This window comes from Lepidochelys olivacea (genome assembly GCF_965140295.1).
Source record: "Lepidochelys olivacea isolate rLepOli2 genome assembly, chromosome: 9".
NCBI classification, from domain to species: Eukaryota; Metazoa; Chordata; order Testudines; family Cheloniidae; genus Lepidochelys; species Lepidochelys olivacea.
In genome coordinates, this window is record NC_140419.1 from 75,392,507 (window position 1) to 75,416,972 (window position 24,466).

The window sequence follows — 24,466 nt, forward strand, 5'->3', positions numbered from 1 at the left end:
CCTTGTGGGCTTGAGCCAGAACTGAAGAATACTAAACATCTTGTGAGACACCAAAAACTGAGATCAGGGAACAAATATGCTTGATAATCTGTTTCACATTGAAATAATTAAAGAGAATTGTTGCTGCATGGAAATTTGTCTTTAAAAATTAACCCTGACTTCTCATGGAAAAATCAGTTTATTAAACAAGGGTTTTTTTAAAAAATATTTTTTTTCTAGTTATGCTAAATCTGATTTTGGTAGAGTTTTGTCATTGAACTTCATCTGTTTCTTTCAGCACCTTAGAAAGCAGGAATGTAGAGCCCTATTCTTCAGTGCTTATTTACATGAGTAGTCCCATTTATTTCCTATAGGTCTCGTCATAGGATTAAGGGTTACAGGATCTGGGCCTTAGGAAGTGAGACACCAATATTCTCCTAACCTCTGGAACCTGCATTAGTAATTATTGGAATGCATCTTCCTATTTTACAGAATGTGATTTTACACTAAGATGCCAAAAAGTGACACACTTACTTGTTATGGGGCTCTAGAATATTTGAAAAAAGATTAAAGATACATGAAAGCGGAACTGTTGCTTTTAAAATACTAAATATGACGACAATACCTGAATACTTTTGTTAGTTATGGGAAGGTAAAGATGGAAATAGATATAGACATTTGGAAATGTTTGTTTTCATTACATCATTGGTAGAAACTTCTTATATGTCAATCCAACATTGTACAGCTTTATCCTGATTCAGTAAAATAGCTGAATTTCACCCCTTTCATTTGATCAAAATTTGGGAAATCCAGTGTGGAGAAGTCTTGGATTTCTTTCAATTTGTTTGATCATTTTTCTAATCAATCTCTTACTGCACTATTCATTTAACTAGAGCAAAAAGAGTGTCTAAGGTGACAGGATTATGCGTTTGAAGTCGGACCATTTTTTATCTGTTTGATGTTGTTTTAGCTGTCTAGAATTGCTTAAAAAAAAAAAAAAGAGCTGTTCTTTCTGTGTGCCTGCCTGTAAACACAGGGAATTCAGATAATTTCTTCCAGCCACGTCTCAGGATTCTAAAATTCTCCATCCTCAGGAATGGTTTGGTGGTAGTTACATGTTTTCATTTTGAATTCAGTAATTACTAAATGGAAATGCAAATTCTCCTTGACATTCTGAAAAGTTTGCTGCTTTGAAATGATACCATGTGCTGTAAACCTACAGCAAGAAAACAAAGTTTAATGGGTAGGATTAGGGAAATACTTTTATTATTTGTATTCTAAAACTCACCTTTGCGTTTGCAAACATGGGGGTGGAGGGGTTGAGCTGGGGGTGGGGCGGCAGCAGATCTTCCGCTGGTGTAAACTGGCATATCTCCATTTGGAGCTAGGCCAGTTCAGATCAGTTGATAATCTGATCCTGGGCCTGATCCTGCCCTCCTTACTCCGTCAAGGGGAATTTTGCTATAAGGAGTGTAGATTCAGCCATCTATTTTCTGTACCTTATAAAGTTTAATAATGCACTTATTCAGGGCCCAATTCTGCAAGGTGTTGAGTACCCTTCATGGGCACTGAAATAAATAATGGCAGAGAGCACTCAGCACTTTTTAAAATTGTGTACTTTATTAAATAGAATTTGGAATCATTTTGCAAACACAATATATTTGACACAATATGGAAAGGTATTTACAATTCTTTTTTTTTTTTTTAAACACAGGAAATAGCCATTAGGAGGTGTAACAATTACCATTAAGCTGGCTATACCGGTGCACTATACCTTATACACTACATATTCGGTGCATTCTTGTTGGCTATTAAAAGCTCATTAAAAAAATTAAAGTCTCCACAATTTACAATATTTTCCATTGAAATAGCATGTTAACACATTTCTTTAATCACTGTGTAACTGTCAAGGGAAAGGACAATTCAGCTAGTATGTGCATATACTAGAAAAAAATGATCAGATATAATTTTATTTGTTTTATATTCAGTTTTCTGAAGAAATTCCTGCAGGGAAATGGTTAATCTATTTTTAACTAAAGCTTACTTTTGTAATCTATCCAGTGCTTAGAGTTCTGTCATTGATCTATGATTTATGTGATTTAAACCACCTCTTGGCTGTAACATTGGTTGCTATCCAAGATGCTGAGCTGAATACTAATTACAAGATCAAATTTATGCTGTTGGGCTAAGCAGCTGAAGGAGCTTTCCATGTAGGACTCCCTTAAACCATGCCACTGTTGAGCCTTAGTGAAATATATTTTGAGGGGGATGTAGAGGGGGATGCTGAGGGAAAGAGAAACAATGTTACAGTAAAAAATGTATAATGTCCTTTGAAAGCTGTATTTTAAGTATATTGAAGCAATATACAGAACTATATACAGATCGGCAGTGTGTCTGTATATGTGAATGTATGTATTTATAGTAGAACCTCACTATTTCACAGTAATGATTGGGAAACTCATTGAGGAGCACCAAATGGTAAGAGTGACCAAACAAATAAATAAGATTGAGGATATTTAATCCCAAAATGTATTTTGTGCCTTTATTTATATTATTTCATAGTATACTAGTAAATGTACTGTAGTATGCCACTCCAGCTCTCTCCTATAACATCTTTGCTGAGAAATGCTCTGAGACCACCAATTTTATAAGTGAGCATTATAAGTCGTATGGAAGAATGAGTAAGTTTCTTCAGTTTGTATGTGTGTTATTACCTTGGTAGTGATGGTGGGGAAGGAAGAGCTACTTGAAAAATATTCAACAGAGCGGTTTTCCACTGGAAAATGCAGTTTCACTATAATTGAAATATTTTGCAGGAATGTGTCGATTGACATTTTTTAACCGAAAAGTAAACTAATAAATCATTTTTACTTTCTCATTTTGATGATGTCAATGTTTAATTTCATTTTGTGTCAACTTCTATATTTTAAATATTGATTTTAATATTGCATTTACATTATATTTTAGGAATATTAACTATTTTACATTATAATGTTTCGACATTACCAAAATAAAATGATTTTATATTATCAAAATGAAATGTTTTTATAGGACTATGATGGGGATAGAAGGGGTTAAAGGATGTACTGGGCCCAGCTAGTCCCGCCCTTGCAACCCTGCAGAGCATGATCCAACTGGAGACAGGGTTGAAAAGGGAGCAATCCAACTCTGGAGGCTGGAGAGGAGGACAGACCTATCCTGCAGGCTCCTGTCAAAAGGGGCTAGAGATGCCTCCCTGAAGTATCAGGATTGTATTCTGAGCCCGGTTAGGGCTAAGCTTTTGGCTTCCTTTTCTTCTTTGTTTTTCCTTATCTGGGACCAAAAGTGGAGAGAACCAGTGGTAGGAAGTGACCTAGGGAGGGTAACTCAGGGTCAAACATTGGGTCAGAGCATGGTGGAGTGGGTGGGCCTGGGCTCTCCTGCAACAGAGTGGACGCTAACCATTAGGCATCCTAGACCGCTGAGGACCCTATTACAGGGACCTTGGGTTTTTTGAGTTCTTGGTGATTTTTTGCCTTCACCTGCAGCTTGGGGTGCAGGTTGCTTGCTACGTTCATCTGAGTCTATCTCACCAAATGAATGGTGCCCCTCAGTCCCTCCTATTTTCTGTCTGGGGCACACAATGGATTAGTCTCCTGAGGGCTGTAGTACTTTAATCTAATCCAGGTTATTGGGCTCAATGCAGTGGTAACTGGTGTAGGGATTGGTAGCCTGTGCTGTACAGGAGGTCAGACTAGATAATCTGATCCCTTCTGGCCTTGAATTTTACGAATCTTCCAAGATGTTTCTAAACAAAATTATTTCAGAATTTCTGTTCCACAAAAAAAATTAATTTTTTGTTCCAATTTGGAACAAAACCAAATGTTGAACTATTGGAATTTCCTGAGGAATGGAAATTCTGTTTTTCAACCTGTTGTATTCTTTGGGATTTTTTTTTAACCTTCATACAGTGGATCTTTGAGCTACTCAGGGATATCGAGGATGAGGGGACAAACTGCAGGTGAGGTAGTCAATGGGGCATGATGAAATGCAATCCCAAATGCTCTGGAATTTATCAGATTTGTAGAATAAGTTGTTTTGTATGTTTGTATAAGGAGGTTGTGTGTGTGTGTGTATAGAGGGATATGGAGGAAAAGAAATTCCACTTCTGACTATGTCCTTCCTGTTGAAACTCGCATGCCATATCAGGTGGGAATGTGTGGTTTTTCAGTTGTGCAGTGCCTTTATCTCACAATGACCTTACAACAGCAGCATATGCCCTCATGACCCCAAGGCTCTATTATTGCAATTCTATGTCCGTATTGGTCCACCCGTGCTTGCAGTTGAGAATGCAGCAACACAATTGCAAACTGACTTGAGATATTTCAATTAGATTATGCTCACCTGTGTTCTTCAGTGGCTGTGCATAATATAGTGGCTTGAATTTAAATTAGCGCTATAAGGTTTTAAAGCCCTTCATGGTATTGGCCCTGCCTACACGTGAGACATATGTCTTGAGCCTTGTTCTACTGGGTATATGTGCTCATGTGCCATCCACGACCCACCATTTAGGGGTTACAGCATCATGCCTAAAGTCAGCAGGCTATCACACTTTGGCTGTGGGAGGGCCCTCTGGTGTGGAGCTCTTCTGAAATGGGTGTCATTACATTCCTGCTCGCTTAAAAAAACCTTAAAGAGCTTTTTCCAAGGATGTTTTTAGAATGACCACTATTGGCCTTCCTTTCTTCTTCCTTTTCTAAGGGGGAGCCTCACATTTATTTCTTGTTTGTATTTTTGGTTTATTTACGATATCCTGTTTGGTTTTGCTTTGACAAAATCTTTGTGTGTACATGTTTATGAATACATTAGAAACAAATAATATAATATGCATATACTGATATAAAATATACCTGCACATGTGGATGTGTGTGTAATACATCATTTGGGTGCGTTTCTTTTGGACCAATGTTTTAAAGTCACAATTCCATTCTGCAGAAGCAATTCACAGTGGGCAATTATTCTAATATTTCAGTGTCTAAGTGACTGATTTGTGGTGCATATAGATAGATATCAAAATGCTAGCATTTCCAGCCACAAAGAATTGCTGGTACAACCTTGTACCTGCACAATGGAAGCCATTTTAAAACAAAATCAGGTCCTAGATAAGCCCAGGCACACTCAAGAAACTACAAATCACAGCTATAATTTTAATAAGACCATCTTGTTTACTTACTGTAACCCATAACTAATACTGCATTCCTTCTTATCTTGTATACGTGACACCTGCTTTTTCACTGCTTATGCAAGAAAATAATTTGCACTGGAAACAGTTCTGTTTATCTTGAATAAAAGTAAATAAAAGTGAAAAGGGTGTTTAGTTAATCATTGCCCCACTCTAAGAGACTTCAAAGAACTTATTTGCCCAAAACCTCATTAAATGTGCAGCATATTTTAACACATCTGCCTCCACCAATACGGCTCATTATAGCTGGCCCAGCACATTTTAGAAGGCGTGCAAAAATTCCCAAGAGGGGCACAACTTCCTCTGTGCATGAGATCTCTGTCCCTCAAACCCCACCACCAGCTGTTCTTATCCTACACTCACCCATCCTCCCTTGTGAACCCTTTCTATTGATGCACTCTGTGGCAAGAAGAAAAGGAGTACTTGTGGCACCTTAGAGACTAACAAATTTATTTGAGCATTAGCTTTCGTGAGCTACGGCTCACTTCATTGGATGCATGCAGTGGAAAATACAGTGTGGAGATTTATATACACAGAGAACATGAAACAATGGGTGTTACCATTCACACTGTAACAAGAGTGATCAGGTAAGGTGAGCTATTACCAGCAGGAGAGTGGGGTGGGACACCTTTTGTAGTGATAATCAAGGTGGGCCATTTCTAGCAGTTGACAAGAATGTGTGAGGAACAGTGGGGAGGAGGAGTGCGGGGGGGGAATAAACATGGGGAAATAGTTTTACTTTGTGTAATGACCCATCCACTCCCAGTCTTTATTCAAGCCTAAGTTAATTGTATCCAGTTTGCAAATTAATTCCAATTCAGCAGTTTCTTGCTGGAGTCTGTTTTTGAAGTTTTTTTGTTGAAGAATTGCCACTTTTAGGTCTGTAATCGAGTGTCCAAAGAGACTGAAGTGTTCTCCGACTGGTTTTTGAATGTTAGAATTCTTGACATCTAATTTGTGTCCATTTATTCTTTTACATAGAGACTGTCCAATTTGGCCAATGTACATGCCAGAGGGGCATTGCTGGCATAGGATGGCATATATCACATTGGTAGATGTGCAGGTGAACGAGCCTCTAATAGTGTGGCTGATGTGATTAGGCCCTATGATGGTGTCCCCTGAATAGATATGTGGACACAGTTGGAATGGGCTTTGTTGCAAGGATAGGTTCCTGGGTTAGTGGTTTTGTTGTGTGGTGTGTGATTGCTGGTGAGTATTTGCTTCAGGTTGGGGGGGCTGTCTGTAAGCAAGGACTGGCCTGTCTCCCAAGATCTGTGAGAGTGAGGGATCGTCTTTCAGGATAGATTGCAGATCCTTGATGATGCGTTGGAGAGGTTTTAGTTGGGGGCTGAAGGTGATGGCTAGTGGTGTTCTGTTATTTTCTTTGTTGGGCCTGTCCTGTAGTAGGTAACTTCTGGGTATTCTTCTGGCTCTGTCCATCTGTTTCTTCACTTCAGCAGGTGGGTATTGTAGTTGTAAGAACGCTTGATAGAGATCTTGTCTCCATCTGAGGGGCTGGAGCAAATGCGGTTGTATCGTAGAGCTTGGCTGTAGACAATGGATTGTGTGGTGTGGTCTGGATGAAAGCTGGAGGCATGTAGGTAGGCATAGCGGTCAGTAGGTTTCCGGTATAGGATGGTGTTTATGTGACCATCGCTTATTAGCGCCATAGTGTCCAGGTAGCGGATCTCTTGTGTGGACTGGTCCAGGCTGAGGTCAAAGTCACAAAGTTCAGCCACCAGGTTTGTCATGACATTATTGGGGATACTGTTGCTGACGGCTTGTAGTCCATCTTTGTGTGGAATGTTGATGTAGAGGGCTTCTACATCCATAGTGGCTAGGATGGTATTTTCAGGAAGATCACCGGTGGATTGTAGTTTCCTCAGGAAGTCAGTGGTTTCTTGAAGATAGCTGGGAGTGCTGGTAGCCTAGGGCTTGAGGAGGGAGTCTACATAGCCAGACAATCCTGCTGTCAGGATGCCAATGCCTGAGATGATGGGGCGTCCAGGATTTCCAGGTTTATGGATCTTGGGTAGAAGATAGAATACCCCTGGTCGTGGTTCTAGGGGTGTGTCTGTGGCAAGGTGGGCTGGTGCCAAATAGGGAACCCAATTGCTACAAATCTAGCCACTGCTTCTACACACACGTGCATAAGTGTACAGACACAAACCCCTTACTCCTGCCCCTGTGCCCCCTCCCCTGCACATCTTTGTGGTCAGCATTTTTAACTATTTCACTGCTGATTAGAGCAAGTCTGTAAGAAGAAGGGTGTTAGTATTATGAAGATCTACACAATCTGCTTTGAGTGACAGGTTATTGTGGGGCCAGAGGAGGGTGACACCACTTATTTTCCCATCTGATCCATGGAGCTAAGAAGCCAGAAGGGAGGAGCGAATTGCACACTAAGGGGAAGCCAATCCTACAGAGGCTAGCACAGTATCCAAATCTTACTGAGGGAGAGCCAAGCCAAAATAGCTGAGCAGATCTTCAGTACCCCACTGAAGAGGAATTAAGCCCATTAAAACAGCCAAGGTGTTTGAGGGGATGAACACAAACCCAAGAAGTCCAACAGAGAATTCATGAACACATTTTGAACATCTGTATAATCTACTATGTTGTTATCTTGTTTTGGCTTCTCAAGTGGGCGGAGTTCAGTTTGTGGGTGGAGCCTGGCAGAGTGCCACTGTATTTTTGTCCACATTTTGATTCTTGGCAGAAGTTATTGCTGGAGTGAGGATGGGAGTGTCAGGGGAACTTCACTCCCCTCCTCCTCAACAAAGAGTGCAGGGATCCTTGGTGACAGTTAGGCGGCTAGTTCTGCGGGCACTAACTTCATACTGGCAGTCTCCATCTCCTAGCGCAGTGCTTCCCCATGGCTGATTTTGTTACTTCTTTTAAGCACTAGGGACTAGTCCTGGGGGTGCCACCTGTGATCACAGGTCTTGCATGCCCTCTGCACTGCCTTTTCTGCTCATCAAGATATTTGTGCTCAATTAGAACTATACACCCAAGGCCTGATTCTGACTTATACTAAGGCTCCTATAGATTACTCTCGCAATATAAAGGGGCACTGAAGAGGAAGGAAATGTAATATATGTATTGGGCCCGTTAAAAAACTTACCATTCAGTGTTTTTAATGGAAGATGAGGTTTTTTTCATAAAAAATTCAATGTTTGTAGAAAATTCTGGGGGCTTTGTCAATAAACCTGAAACATTGTAAAGCTAAATGTTGATGATTAATGATTTTGATGATTTTTGTTGTTGTTGTTTTCATTTAAATATTTTTGCAGGAAAAATAAACATTTGCCAACTGGCTCATATATATATATATATGAGCCAGCTGGAAAATGTTTATTTTTATAGTTTTATATATATAGTTGAGGAGATGGACAATGTGCTTCTAAAGCACTTAATGTTTTGAAAGCCATTATGGCTAGCAGTCACTCAGCTATGTGTCTTATCCTAGTGATGTGAACAGGCTTGTTAAGTACCCTGAGTCGAGTTTTATTATATCATCGCTAAAGGCTGTTCTCTATGGCTGGTGCAAGGGGTTCGGCAAAATGGGACATGGTCAGGGCAATCTTTGGCTGCAGGAACAGTTCCTGCTTTATCTTGCACCTTGAGATTGGCCTGGCATAGAATGGAGGAGGATCAGAACAGTTCAACAGGGCTTAAAGCCAATTTTGCACCTCATTTTCTGACTTGTCTCTAATAGTCCTGGGCCAAACTCCAGGATCTGACCCAAATATTTTATGTGATTCCTTCCCTTCTCTAAAATTCTAGCCCAATTCCCTTACACCAGGAGCCATGAAAATATGTTCTCAAATATATCTATCTTCATTCAGCCTTAAACATAGCTGCAGGTCCTTGCGGAACTTTGGGTCATCTGCCACAAAGAGCTGTAGTCTATGTGCTACAGGATAATAGCCCGATGGGATAGTCCCTAAGGGTTTTCTAACTCACGGCTTTAGAGACCACCAGACAGGAAACCGTGTTTCAGAATGAAATGCTGGGAAAACGACCCCTTTCCGTTCAGCAATGAAATTGCAGACCAAGTTCAAATCACCTAATAATGAGTGCACTTGTTTTAATATACTTCTTTCTATTAAGGTCGCTTGTGCCTGCAGCTTTTTGAAATGTTGGAATTGATGGAAAAGGAAGTAAAACCCAACCCTCCTTGAATTATCAGCAAATGGTGATGATAATATGCTGGCTGCTGGAGTTCTCTCTTCTGCTTTTGGGACAAGAGACTGTTAGCTTCTCAGCTGATTCTCAGAATTCATTCAGTCAGCCTTGATAGATGGAGGTTTGCTAATCCCACAGATATAAAGCTGTCTGAAGCGGGAAGGGTCTGAAGTTTAACCCAGATTGCTGAACACTAATCAACAGGAAAAGGAACCACAGTGCAAGTCACTCATAATAGAAGCAAAAAACCTGCCCAGTCCATGGGAATATAGTTACCAACCAAATGTTTTCCCTTCAGTTAAAGCACTCACCCCAGCAATTGAAAACTAGAGAGGAATATATACAATAAGCAAGAGTAGAAGTTTGGTGTCTGCCTTTACTAAGAGAGTGACTTTTCCAGAAGGCCTAAACTGTCTTGAAAATGCCATTTTATTTTCTTGCACAAAGGGCATATACCAGGATGTAATATAGAGTTACACAAAAAGTATATAATTCCTACAACACAAATGAAAATTAATAATGTTTAGAGCTAATCATTTTGATGAACATGAGCACAGAAAGGTATATACCTATTTGTTGACTGGGTGTCATCACAGAGACGATGAATGATGATGGATCAGCACTCATCTGAACTTTTTTGGATAAAACAACAGAAGCACAAAAGTTATTTCCATAATGTACTTGAATGTGCCTGAAGTACCACAAAATATTGTCTGTTGCGGGTTGTGATAAAAATGATAAATGTTTGTGTATATTGAAGTGAAGGGTAGTTTGTGTTATTTGTCTGACTTCTGACATCTTTGATTTAAGAAGCCAATCAGATATATTTTTTAAAAACATCTTGGTTTACCTAGAAAAGTCTATGCTACAGTGGTGAAATGCCCACACATCTCAAGAACATGTGTAATGGCTGACACCAGGCTGCATCACTACTGTGTCTGGGACTTGTTCCAAACAAACCAATGGCACAGACTTGAAGAACTTGTGGGAGGTGCCTCAATGGTGCTGTGTGAGCATGTGATAATCATAATATTGATACATGTCACCACTCTGTGTACTTCAGCGGACAGAGCATTTCCACAAGCCAGCCTCAAAATGGGAATGAATGAATAAGATGTCGTTTTCTCCTTATTTTCTTATCAGAAACATTCTAATCCTATTAGTATCGTTATAAATAAACGTTATAATAGCCCAATTACAAATGTACCCTGGATCATTTAAAAACTGTAATTACTCTAGTAGCTTAGGATGACAATGATCATGGCTGGCTATAGCATTTGAACAAATAACAGAAAACTGTATGTAGTTGTCTCGAACATCCCAAGAGTGTCAGGAGGTTGGATTAGGTTCTGAGTTCAGTGGAGCTATGGCAATTTGTACTAATGTTCTGCCCAGAGCATTTAGTTAGTTCACTGTCAGTACTCTTGATTGTAGGATCAAATCTTTTTTGGTTGAGAATCCTTTGATCTTGTAAGGTGAGTTATTTTCCCCCAATTTAGATGCCTCCATGTACCTTACAATTACTTTATATCAGCAGCAGTGAAACCCACACAGAAAACTTGAGGAACATTCTGTGTAGAACATCTTTTCTACATCTTTTAATGCATCCGATGAAGTGAGCTGTAGCTCACAAAAGCTTATGCTGAGATAAATTTGTTAGTCTCTAAGATGCCACAAGTACTGCTTTTCTTTTTGTGAATACAGACTAACACGGCTGCTACTCTGAAATCTTTTCTTTTGTGTCTCTCACTTTTTTTAATTTGGTACATTTTTATGAAAACAGGAACTTTGAATTTTAAAAGTTCACCTGACCTCATTGTTTATAAACTGTTCATCCATTCAGAGGTTGAAATCCCCTTGGCTTTGATATGATTGTTACTGCCATTTGTGACTTTATTTACTTGAGTTTGGAGATTTGCAAGCATATTTGGTTTTAATATAGCTATCTCAGAGAAGCAAACTGTTGACTTAAACCAAATTACTTGTAACACTGGGAAGATGTATTGAATCTCCTTTCCTTTGGCCTGGCACTAAAATCATTTATCCTCTCACCTTCTTTAAGGTCAGAAATCAGTTTTCCCTCTGGGGTGCCAAACAGTAATTATTCCCATTAACATGCTATGCCTCTAAAAGCAAAAATTATTTGACATGAAGTGGAAAATGAGGAAAACAAAATGAAATAATTTGAAGTAGAATACTAACATGGCAAGACTAGACACCATGGTCAATGTGACTAGCTCAGCTTTAAGGTTAGTTAGAAAGAACTTTGATTAAGTTACCTCAGAGCCGGCCCACAACATTTTGGCACCTGAGGCGGGGAGCTCAAATGATACCCCTATGCCCCCTCGCTTGGGCCAAAACTTTGAAAGGTCTCAGTTCTGCCTTCTTCCTGTTCTACTCCACTCATGGTACTGCTCTGCTACCTATCCCAATAAAGGAGAACTAACAACTTAAAATGCCTTGTTCAAAAATTTTAAGTAACACTTAACTTTCTAACACCTGAACAGCAAATGTAACTTTTCTTGTCTGTATAGTAAACACTGGCATTGTTATCTGTTTGAGTAATCAAAGTGGTGCTTTCCATACCTTCTTAGTTACAAAGATTTGAACTGCTTCCTGAAGGTCCACAGTCTGGGCCAGCTCATGCTCTATTGAGATGGTTGCAAGGCCGACCAGCCTCTCCTGTGTCATTGTGGAGCGTAGATGTGTTTTTATTAAATTCAGCTTGGAGAAGCTGTGTTCTCCACTGGCAACTGTTACAGGAAGTGTTAGAAGTATGTGCAGAGCAACAAAAGCATTCGGAAAGAGGGTGGTCATCTTATTTGTGCACATATATTCCAGAACAGCCTTTGGAGTTGATCCTGCTGAAATGTATCTTGAAAGGGCTTTCAGTTCATCACCTAAATCACTCGCATCAATATCACACATGTCATCATGTGTCAACACTGTCTTTAGTGCCCTGCATTGCTGGTGTAGGTCTTCTTCGGATATAGTGAGGAGTTTTGGAATATCATACAACATTCCAAGTATACTGCTGTGTTTCTTGAACTGCATGAAATGTTCTTCAACTGCCTGTATTGCACAATCTAGCACCTGGTTAAAGAATTCAACTTTGAATTGTTGTTTGGGGTCTCTTATAGGATTATCCTGTGCCTCGTAATCAAAATGTCGTCTTCTTCGGTGACTCTTGTATTCTTGAATGGGTGGGAAAATAGCTTCAGTGTGAAGTTCCTCTGCCAACTTCTGTGCACTCTTCAGAACGTTTTGAAATCCCTCATCTGACCAATAAGACTGTAGGTATGAATTTGCTTTTTCCAGTTGTTCCATTGCTCCAGATATATCAAGATCAACACCTTGGAGTCTCTTGCTTACAACATTTATTTCAAACAGTATGTCATGCCACAACACTAGGCCGCACAGAAATTTGAAGTTATGTATGTTTCTGGTGATTCCATTTCCCTCCGCCACTGTTCTCCCACGAACAGTTCCTGTCATAGCATTATCCTCCATAATGGCAACTATAGCATCATATATCTTCCCAATTTGGTGTTTGATAGGCTTTATCGCCTCCACTTGACTTTCCTATCATGTGGCATTCAGTGGTTTGTGTCAGAGAGGATGTTCCCAGATGTTGCTTCAAAATTTGCCATCAATGAGTTGATGCAGAGAAAAATACATAGATGCTTTGAATTACATTAAAAAATTCAGCAGCCTCACTAGAAGCTGATGCTGCATCACTGACCAAGTTCAATGAATGAGAACTGCATGGGACAAAAAAAGCTTGAGGGTTTAACTCTCGGATCCATGTTTGCACTCCTCTGTTCTTTCCTCTCATGTTGGCACCATTATCGTAGCCCTGACCTCTCATGTCAGCTGTCGCAATTCCCGTATTTTCCAGCTTTTTAAGAAGCACATTTGTCATACCAAATCCTGTAGTATCATGAATGTCAATAAATTCTAGAAAATGCTCTCTGACAGTCACCATTGTAGGGACATTTTCACTAGGTTCTGTTGTTGTTACAAAATGCACCATTAAAGTCATTTGTTCCGTACGGCTGATGTCAGGTGTGCAGTCCAGAATAACAGAGTAATATCTTGCTGACTTCAGATCTGCAACAATCTTCTGTTTGACTTTTGTTGTCAGTAACTGTATGATCTCATTTTGAATTGTTTTTCCAAGATAGTGATGTGTGTACATTTCTTGGGTGGTGACTCTTCTTAGATGCTCCTGGAGTACAGCGTCAAACTCAGCCATCAGGTCCACAATTTTAAGAACGTTTCCATTATTTGGCACATACAGCTGATCTGAAGTGCCACATAGGTTTTGGGTAGCAAGCATTGTCACAATGGCAATCAGCCTTTTCAGAACATTTTGCCAGTAAAGAAACTCTCATGCAATCTTCTCTTGATGTTGATCATTTATGCTGGCCTTTAACTGTAGTCTCATCTCAAGCTCTTTCCACCTATGGAATGCTCTCTGGTGATTTGCAGCCTTCTCATGGAATGCCAGATTTCTAGCCAGATTTTTCCAGTCCTTTGTTCCTGTAGAACCCAATGTGGCTGGAACATTAGACTGGAAGAGTTTTCAACAAAAACAGTATGCAGCATTCTGGGTTTTTGAGTACATAAGCCATGGTCTCTCCACTTTGTCACCATTGGGGATTTCACACCTGTAATGTGTTGGATGGAAACTTCTATTTTCATTGTCTTTGGGGAACATGAAGTTTTTCACTTGCTGTGGCCCATGCAGTACAAGGAAGTCCCTCAGGCTACTGCTCAAGTGGGTCCGCAGTCCTGGATCATCTAGACTTAAGGAACTAAACTCAGCAGCAGCTGTTTCTTGCGCCTCCACCACACTCTTCTCTGATCTACACTTTTCTTCAGGAATGTGCATGGTTCCATCCATTTGAGATGGAGATATGGATGCTGCAGTAGCTGCCAGGTCACCTGCACTCTGACTAACTGGAAGATCAGGCATCTCCTCATCACTCACATCCTCACTGGGGCCGGAAGGCTCACTGTGAACATTTGTGTCTTTGTATCTCAGGAGAGCTCCTTCCTGCTTAGATAGAAAATCTTCCTTTGCTTTCTTTCTTTTTCTGAATGCTGCCCCAGAGGGGTGTTTTCTTCTTTCACTCATGACTGCTATTCTGTGCCAGCTATAGTGGCTCTCAACACTCAATTGAAGGGGACAAATAAGCAGGCTGGTAGCAGGGCCTGAGTAAGGGAAGATTTCAGCGTCTTAAGGGCCTAACTGGCTCCTACTACTTCAGTTGACTGCCTGTGCTCCTCAAGTGGGCTCAGGGAAGCAGCAGGAAACAGGAAGCTCCCTGAGAAGCTGGTGTTAATCAGTCCAGGCTCCTGGGGGTGCTAGAGAGGTACATAAGAGGCTCTTCCTCCTCTTCTCTTTCCCTGCAGCTCCTGCTGCTTTCTGTTATTCCCTCTCACCTTTTCTCCTGCCTGCCTGTTACGTCTCTTGTGCCCTCCAGCACAGCACTCCACCACAGCACTCTTGTGCCCTCCAGCACAGCACTCCACCATCTCTGTGCATCTAGAGCAGAGAGAATACATATGCACCAGCCGCAGACACCATTTTCTATAATCTTGGTCCTAGTAGTGCTCCCCCCACAGTCTGGCACCTGAGGTGGTTGCCTCAGTTTGCCTCATGCTAAGGCCAGCCCTGAGTTACCTGAAGATTTTATATATTATCAAAGTTTCTCTTTCTTGGTCCAGCAAGACGTCAGATGGAGTTTTATTGTCAGCCTGAAAAAATCGTGTCCTTTGTTCTCCAGCCAGGTGTAAAACGCAGTTCCTCCCCTCTACTCTTATAAGGCTCAATCTTGATAGCATTGAAGCCAATGGGCAAAATACCCACAGACTTCAGCGGTGCAAGGTCAGGTCCACAGTCTTGTGAGGCTTTGTGAGTTCAATTTTATTAGCATGTTGTAGATTACCTCGTCCTTTAGTCCAGGCATCTGTACCAAAGTACAATTATGTTTCAAAGTTCCAGAATGTTTGATTTGGATTCAATATTTCTATTCTTTGAATACATGAAATTGTTTAACTGCCTTTTTTTGAAATTTGTGTGAGTGCATATCAGTCTGCCTCACCGGCCTTTCTCCCATTTCAGAACTTTCTGGACAGGTTTAAAGGATGGGCCTTCAACTGGATACAAAATCTTGTGCATAAAAATTAATTAGCCATGCCATGAAATTTATCTTCGACATCACTGAATCTTTTGGGAGTCCTCATCTCCTTTCTGTGTCTGAGCCCATTTCCTCATTGGAGCAGCAGGTTAACATGTTAAAGGGATACTGTCAACTTGAAATCTGGACAATTAAAAAAAGATGTTAAAAGCAATTTCCCATACCACACATGCTTGAGTCTCCCTGCCAAATTTTGCACATATACAATGATTTTCTTATTTCCATTATCATGTCTTTCTTTCCTTGTGAAGTTGCTGTTCAGGCAGAAATGGTACAATTGATGATACAGAAAGGGGCTGTCAAATGCACAAGTGAACAAACAAGAATTTTTCCCTTCTAATCTCTTTCATTTATAGTAATTGTTAAGTGTTATGTCTCTCTGAATTTTTTTTTAAACCTACCAGAGATCCAGGTCTGATTTTTGTTTAAAGTGACTTTTAGGTGTTTTAATAGACACTTCACTTTAGGGATTTTTGATCACAATTTATATTAAGGTTCCCTTTATAAAGAGTTAATAAATGATTAATTGATGTTATGCACATGTTACACACGCCTAGTATGTATTAGAAACTGTTATAAGTGCATCTGTAGAAGGAGTTATAGAAAGTTATAAGACATGTTTATAAGCAGTCTATTTACTTGTCGGACTCTATAACAACTGATTAATGATTTATGAGATCATTTATTAATAATTTATTGTCTTTTAAAACTATTTATAAATGGAGGCTGAATACAAAGTGTGACTGATTTCTCTGATTTCTGGCTGCATACACGTTAAAAAGTTGAATGTACTGCTCTAGTAGATATCCTTCATCTCAAATGGCAAGACATTGCCCATTGGTCAAGTAACCCTTGTTCACATCTATCCACTAATGAAGGTTGCCTGATGCGATGAGAATCAATTTGATCAGATAGCGGGACCCATATCATTAGTAAGGTATCTGTTGTCCCATCCCTATCTATCTGCCGGAGAAGGGTGCTCAGTGTGGTGAGAATCAATACTAGGATGTCATTGCTTGCTACAGCTGTGCTTTCCTCTGTCACCTCGCTGAATGACATAGTTCATATCATGATGTCAGTCTCGTTCTCTTGTTTGCTGAAGGAAGTGTGAGCACACCTAGGAGTGAGCTTGTCTGTGTTCTGATACTTCCATTTTCCTTATTTTGCACACATGCATCTATAAGTTTATAGTATAAAGAGTCTCAAATGACTCCATCTAGTGTAATTGTTTGTATAGCTCAATGGCAGAGTCCATCCAGCTGGAAAACTAACAGGTTTCTAGTTACAAACACAACCTCTACCCTATAAACAACTCTGTAACTGCCTACTAGGAACCTCTGTACAGGCTGTTAGGTCTGTATAATTATGTAGAGACTGATAGACTCTGGGACCAAGCCCATGGCTTGGTGAACTAGTGGACGTGAAACACAGAATGTATATGAATCTCTAACAGCTGGATCTATTATGTTGATTGGTTATTTATTACTGAAAAAGCCTATTGTGATACAAAAAGTTCAAGGCTAAAGTTAAACCATGGCAGGTCAAACTAGAGAGCTTTATTCATTGTAGTGGCCTTTATTCATTGATGGCAGAATACTTAGTGCCAGTGGTCTTAGTGCTAGACTCTCAAATGTCTTGGCAAAATGAATCCAGTGCACCATATATGGTGTTTTACTCTGCTCTGTGGCTTCCTGCTTTTCACATGCAAAAAGAATTAGACTATCTAAAATGTGCTCTGTATTGTATGTTTTACTTGCTTGTGCTATTTTGATCATTCTCCAGCAAGACAATGTGGTAGGCCTCAAGTAGAACTCTCATGTAAGTAGCCTCTGTTTAGATATTCCTTACGAAGTGATGACTATTCTGATCAGAATGTTGCCTTTTCTGCTGGCCTGAAATAAGAACTATACTGCTGTATTGCAGTCACATCTCTTGATCAATGGAAAAAGAACAGAGCTCCTTGAAACCAGCAGGCTATACTGTATATTCAAGCCTCTTAGATTTCATTAACATTTTGTTAATGAAATAGTGCTTTGTCACAGTCTTGAAAACTTAAAAGGGTATTTAAGCTTCTTCCATGAGTCAATACCATATAATGTCAACATCACCACCAATAGATAATTCAGAGATGTCACACAAAGCATATTTTATACCATTCACAGTCTAGCAAAACAGCATAGCATTTATGTTGTTTAATCCATCTTCAAAAATCTTTTGTTCTGAAAAAGTTGTAAATCAATCTTGCTAGTATTTACTGACGCAGAACAGATGTAATCACCATGGCTCTATTGCCTTCCGTGGAGAAACAAAGGATTTACAGCACCTGAGGATCTGGCCCAAAATAGGCTTATAAAACAATTCTTAACACCAAACTTTTCAGGAATATAATGGTGAATGACACATTTCCTGCAAGTGACAATATGGCCAAATTTAAAGTGAAGTAAATAGCCTGAACCATTACAGGACAGCACAGAAACAAGTGCAACAGATTGTAGAAAGATAATTTGAGTGTTAGGTCACATCATGATTTTTGAACTTATTTGAGGAATAATACATTTTCTGATTATAAATAAATGTGCAATATAGAAATATGTATATGTCTAAAGAAACATAGCCAGTTTGATCCTATTCAGACTGGTGTAGTTACTATGTCATCCCATGTAAATGATCAGAATCTGTCCCATAGTCTGGTATATGTACATATCTCTGTAAATGTATATGTCTGAGGTGGTCAAAGAAATCACTGTTGGGATCTGGATATGGTTTTGGCAAAGACAGGGTTTGGGTTCTAGGCTGAATCCTGACCAAGGTTTTGGGGGTAGATTTAAGGGTGCTGATTTCTTTGGGCCTTGATTTCATGAGGTTTCAGACTAAATTGTGGAAATATCACAAGACCAAATGCCCTCATAAGACTTGGGTTGCATCCAAGAAAACAAGCACCTTCTGGTTTGGAATCTGAAAAGTATAGAAACATAGAAATTACCGTAATGGATGAATATTTTGTCCCCAAAACTGGCCAGTACCACCTGAGATGCATTAGAGCAGTGAGTCCCAAACAGGGGTATGCATACTTTGGGCGGAATGCAGAGGTCTTCTAGAGAATACTTGAACTCAGCTAGATATTTGCCTAGTTTTACAACAGGCTACATAACAAGCACTAGCAAAGTCAGTACAAATTAAATTTCATACAATGACTTGCTTATACTGCTCTATATACCATACACTGAAATGTAAGTACAATATTTATATTCCAAATGATTTGTTTTAAAATAATATGGTAAAAGTGAGAAAGGAATCAATTTTTCAGTAATAGTGTGCTGTGACACACGTATTTTTTGTCAGATTTTGTAAGTAAGTAGTTTTTAAGTGAGGGGTATGCAAGACAAATCAGACTCCTGCCAGGGATATGGTCATCTGGAAAGGCTGAGAGCCACTACTTCAGAGGACAGTGCAAGAAGCACTGCAGTAGGCAGTTATGGAAAAAGCAGCCAGAATGAAGGGTTGAGTTCAGATGTATGTATGCAAATCTGCACCCATTCCATCCAAAATCTGGGGTAGGGAGTGTTGACTTGGAGGTTTGGGGTATATCCAGAGTCAAAAATACAGCAATGCTCCAAATTAGCTTCATCATGACATGTTACACAGTAACATTACGTGGTCTGATTGAGTTAATGTGTGTGATATGTCCTCACAGAATCCTATGGTGTGCTTTGTCCTGTGGTTACATAGTCACCAATATAGCTTCTGTGTGCGATATGACATCACCCTGAGATATACTGTACCATGAGGCCACCTAGATTTTATAGAATTCTTATGGTTCATTCTTTCACACTATTTCTTATCTTCTTTCTTTCTTTCTTTGATCTCTGCATCATTTTCTTGACTTAGCCTTTTCAGTTTCTCAGTATTTCAAACTAATTGTCTAATGAGGTAATTACATACGAAGTTTATATTTACCTTTGTACTTCATAATCATGTTACACTAATACTTTATACAATTATTGGAAGTGTAATACAATTTTATATAAAAGAAGTAAACTTCAGATTCATTTGAAGAAAAGATGGAAGGCTTTACTCCACACTTTGGTTGACTGTAAATACTGTTCTTATGGTTATTTCTTAGCTGCATTATGTCTATCTCAGGTTCAGACTCCCTGGAAACAAGATATAAATTGATGAGCAATTCTTTTCAAAAGAATTCTTGTGCTTCTATGGTAAAGGTCTGTGTTTTATTCACATTCAAGAACGTTTTTAAAAAAAGGTAAGCAGGCAACATGGCAAAAGAAAATATCATAGACTTGCTGAAAGAACCCAGCAGGAAAGAGTATCAGCTCCACATAGACAAAAATGTAACTAAGGGAAAAATAGTTCTAATGCCTTATTAGAGTTGGCGATTCCTGTACATTGAGGTAGTTTGCAGTGTCTTCGTTTTTTAGACTAGGGGATGCTTTCTGGCTTCATTGCACACAGCAGGAAGGAAAAGAGTGTGTGGCTCATCATTTGCAGCTTTATGTTGTTTCACAACCCAGGAACCACATGGGGCATAAACGGATGGCTCTTTTCTGTGAAGAAGTCAGAAGGCTTGCAGTCTTGTTGCTTAGAGTGAGGATAAAATATGGAAAGAAATCTATCAATTGGGTGCAAACTAAAAGAACTTGATACAGCATGTTGTGTCCCAGTAGTGTTAAAATAAGTATATGATCATTATACAGCTTTCATGAAATACCAGCTGTATCTGATAGCAAATGAAAATGTATATGGCAACAGATAATATGCAATGCATTCAACACATTGTCTGGCTATGCTGGCTCAGACAAAGGACAGGAGACACTGGATGTGGTTTGATTAGACTGCAACCTTATTCCTAAATGCTTGGGAGGACCCAGCAGATACAAATGTACAGTGCAGATATTTTCATAATCATTTACATTTACTTGGAAGGGGGCTGCTGTCAGCTCTCCCATTTTACCCATTCTGGTTCCCAGCCAACATGCTGCTGGGCCTTGCCCCCCTACCGACTCAAATGAGGTTTAAAGGGGGGACTATAAAGGAGCAGGGGGTTGACTCCCTGCTGTACCAGTCATAGGAGCCTCAACTCTTTCACCCCAGTTTCTGCTCCTTTAAAGAATAACTCCTTTAAATCCTTTGTCAATCCATTTTGTCTTATCACTGTATCGCTTCCCTATGGAGTACCTGCACTGGACACTTGCCCCATGCTCACATAACGAGTTATGACCTCACAGCCCAACCCCCTTTTCATGTCTGCCCCAACAAAGCTACCAACCCACTGCAGGGAAGATGAAAAATCTGCACCTTGATTTGGCCAATGTGGTGGTGAAGGGAAAAAATTCCTTCCCAGCCTCCCCATGAAAGGAGTAATGTCCACAGTGGATTATGACGTACCTGGTATTTCACTACTTTGCTGAGCTGCTCTGCCTGGTCCAGGTAAAAGAGGGCTCTTCCTGCATCTGTGTGAACATAAATAGTCCCCCAGTCTCATTCGGTCACCTGGTGCGGGGGGATGGATCAGTGTCCACACGCTGACCTGGTATAGAACAGCCACTGCAAGTCACTCTCTGGCTCTCTAGCCCTTAACGAGGAACACACCTTTTCCAACAAACCTGAAAATGGCCCCCACCGTTTAATGTGTAGTGAGGTCATTACATTAATGCTAAACAATTGGAATTGTCCCACAAATCCTAGCATATTTGACAAGTCAATTTAAAGCAATAATAAATATACAATTCTAGATGCAAATGAAAATTTGATAGAACAAAGGTTACAAAAGAGAAGGAAAAGGCCATGATCCATCCCAGTCCACCTTTAAAAACCCAACTTGAAGTAAATACATTGAATCTGAAATGTCATAGACAGCACTGAAGTAAATGAAGCATATGACAATGAAAACAATGTTGAAGACTTAAAAGATGTTACTTGCAGTTAAAAAATAAAAAAAGTATTCCACACAAAGTATAATTCAACTATATTGGTATAGTGCCGTTCAGGCAAAAAGTATTCCAAAGTGTGTTACAGATTTAAATTAAACAGTTACAAATAAACGTTAAATAATAGTGGAGGCAGAGAGAAATATAGAGTAATAGGGAGCAAGAAAAGATACTGTATATTTAACTGAGAACTGAAAATAGATGGAGTGCTAATGCAGGGGAGAAATACAGAAAAGCTATTCCAGATGGTAGGAGCTACATCAAAGATTGTTTTTTCACAGACTGTAGTGAAATGGTATGACGAGACAGAGAAGTGGCTAATGTTAGCTGAGCAGTGACAGGAATAGAGAGGTGCAACTTCGAATGAAGGGAACAACTCCCTTAGATGGAACCAACCTTCTGATAAGGGTAGGGGGCACTGATCATTCTTTACTCATTGCAGAGGAAATGGGGATACAGCTGTGATATTGTCTGTCTCTCTGTCAAGGGTATGATTCTATTCTGTTAATCTCTTGCCCTTCTTAAGGATATTGAGATTTATTGACAACAATGACTAACTCTGTGAAGATTTGTCATTGAATTCAGTGCTCATGGAGGTATGGAGATAATAGTGTTGGCCTGAACCACAGAGATGTTGTGGAAGCTTCTCCACACAGCTTTGGTAATGCAATTACTCCTGACTTACCACATCTTTGTTGTTCAGATCCTGGCCATCTGCACAGCAGATGCTGCCAATCACATGATATTAAATTGTGGGTTTATGATATGTGCAATTGAGAACCTTTCCTTTCCAATTAATTGGATAAAGTACTTATTGTTAAAACACTGAACTGGAACTCAGGAGATCTGAGTTTAAATTCTGGTTTTGCCATAGACTTTCCTATATGCCCTTAGGCAAATCACATAGGCCTTGCCTACACAGAGGAGTTGCGCTGGTGTAATCTAAATTATTTAAAAACCAATTTAGTTAAACTGGTGCAAAACCCTACGTAGACACTCTAATTTCAGTTTCAGAGTGGTTTGTTTGGTTTAGCTTAAATCTGTTCCCTATTGGCTTAAGTTAAATTAATAAAAAGCAGGTTTATATTGTTTTAAGAGTATCCACAGAGTCTTTTGTATTGGTTAAACTAAATAGATTTTAAATTGCAGATATTAAATTACACCTGTGGTTAAATTGGTGCAAATATGCCTGAAGACAAAGCCTAAATCTCTCTATACCTCAGTTCTCTATGTGTAAAATCAGGCTAATTACACTTTCTTTCTCCCTCAATTTCTCCGTCATCAGCTGTTTAGATTGTAAACTTGTGGGAAAGGGACGATCTCTGACTTTGTAATTGTACAGCACCTAGCATAATGGAGCCATGATCTCAGTTATGGATGCTAGATAAGATTGTAATACAACTAGTAGTAATAATAATTTAGGCAATACATGGAATATTTCCTCAATGTGTCACACCGTAAAATCCATCCTGTGATTTAAATTAAAGCTGAAATAATTTATCAAAAATCTGTGGATTTCTTTACTCTTTATGCTACATTTTGTATAAATTAAACCCCATTGCCTTGTTCAAGGTAATTTGGACAACAGAGCTGTGCAGTTCTCCAGTGTACCAAAAACGTTTATATTCATACCAAGAGGATGCACTGGGTAGAGGTTCAGCTGTCTGGAGCCCATTATGTCTCCTACAGTTTTTATCAATTTTTTTCTAAGGGAGGCAGTGCTCTGTGTGTGTGTGTGAGAGAAAGAGCATTGCCTAGAAGCTTTGGTCATCACAGTGTATAACTATCCTTTATTTTTAGTTGGAGTCTTCTGAATATCAGGTCCCGCTGCAGCTAGGAGCAGTGACCTTTTAGGTTTTGAATCTGCTCTTCTCTGGCAGATGCAAGACTGAAACTTTGAAGGGGAACCCCCTCCTGTTCCATGTAAAACTCTTTGAATTGCCCCATATATGCTTCTGAGGCTCCCCTCTCATATGTAAGATGCTTTGAAGATGAATACTCCATCAGAAGGAAAACATGAAACAAACCTTACTCCCTTATGTCAGGGAGTGCTGTAGAGCTCTCAAAGATGTTCTGTACAATGGTTGCTCTTTGGTGGGTGGGAGAAAACAGGCTGGTTCATCAGCCTGTCAAAGCATCAGAAGAAAATTTCACAGGGCTATTTGTTGGGTGTGTGTTAGGTGAAGGAAATGGATTTGCAATCCCCATAATATTCAGATACAGCAACACCTAATTCAAGTAAACTTTTGTGTGAAATTTGTTTAACTAGCAGCTTTTAAAAAAATACTTTATTGTTTATAACAAAGATTGCCACATTGTTTAGGGACACAGCACCAAACCCTGCCCTCTCTGCCAAGGGTACAAGATGAACTTTCATGAGGTGGTACCATGGGGGAGATTTCCGGACAATTTTTGGAAGACTACACAGAGGTATGTATCCCCCAGTGCACTACATAGTCCAGGTCCATTCCTAGTTGCCAGCTGCACCAGCTGTTCAAGACAGGACAGGCCTGTTGAGCAACCACTGCCTGGATCCATTGCCTGTTGATCTTCCACGTAGGAGGACATGGATATAAATGGTTGCAAAGCTTAATTCAGTCATAAGGTTGGAATAGGTGCCTGCAGAACAGCTCAGCTGCCATTCCTTGTCTTGTTGTGGGGACTATTTTTCTCTGTCCCCATGGAAATCCTCAACAGCCAGCCCAGTATGTTACAACCAGGATTTTCTTTTATGTTTTTAGCATGTCATATATATGTACTCTGAGAAAGTGTCGAGCCCATGAGTCTTAGGAGACTGGGTAGCTCATAGAGACTGGGAAAGGGACACAAAGTCTATCTAATCTGTCCATATCTGTGTATTTATGTGGTGCTTATTACCAGAGTATCTGACTGTGTTATTGAAGTCTGCGAGTTAATTTCTTCTGGCCCAG

At 39.7% G+C, this 24,466-nt stretch overlaps 1 protein-coding gene across 25 annotated transcripts in view; it reads left to right on the forward strand.

Annotated features, from left to right (window-relative positions):
* The window catches only part of LOC311526465 (uncharacterized protein), a 257,232-nt gene that overhangs the window by 49,607 nt on the left and 183,159 nt on the right, over positions 1-24,466 (forward strand). For 3 of the 25 annotated variants that reach the window (XR_014713014.1, XR_014713015.1, XM_084639535.1), the window contains exon 3: positions 12,526-12,682. The exons of 18 other annotated variants lie outside the window; for them this stretch is intronic. The gene's annotated coding sequence lies outside the window, so the exon portion shown is untranslated. Of the gene's footprint in view, positions 1-12,525; positions 12,683-23,859; positions 23,967-24,466 lie in introns of all 25 variants that reach the window. 4 more of the 25 variants (XR_014713016.1, XM_084639537.1, XR_014713017.1 and 1 more) reach the window with 2 other exon arrangements.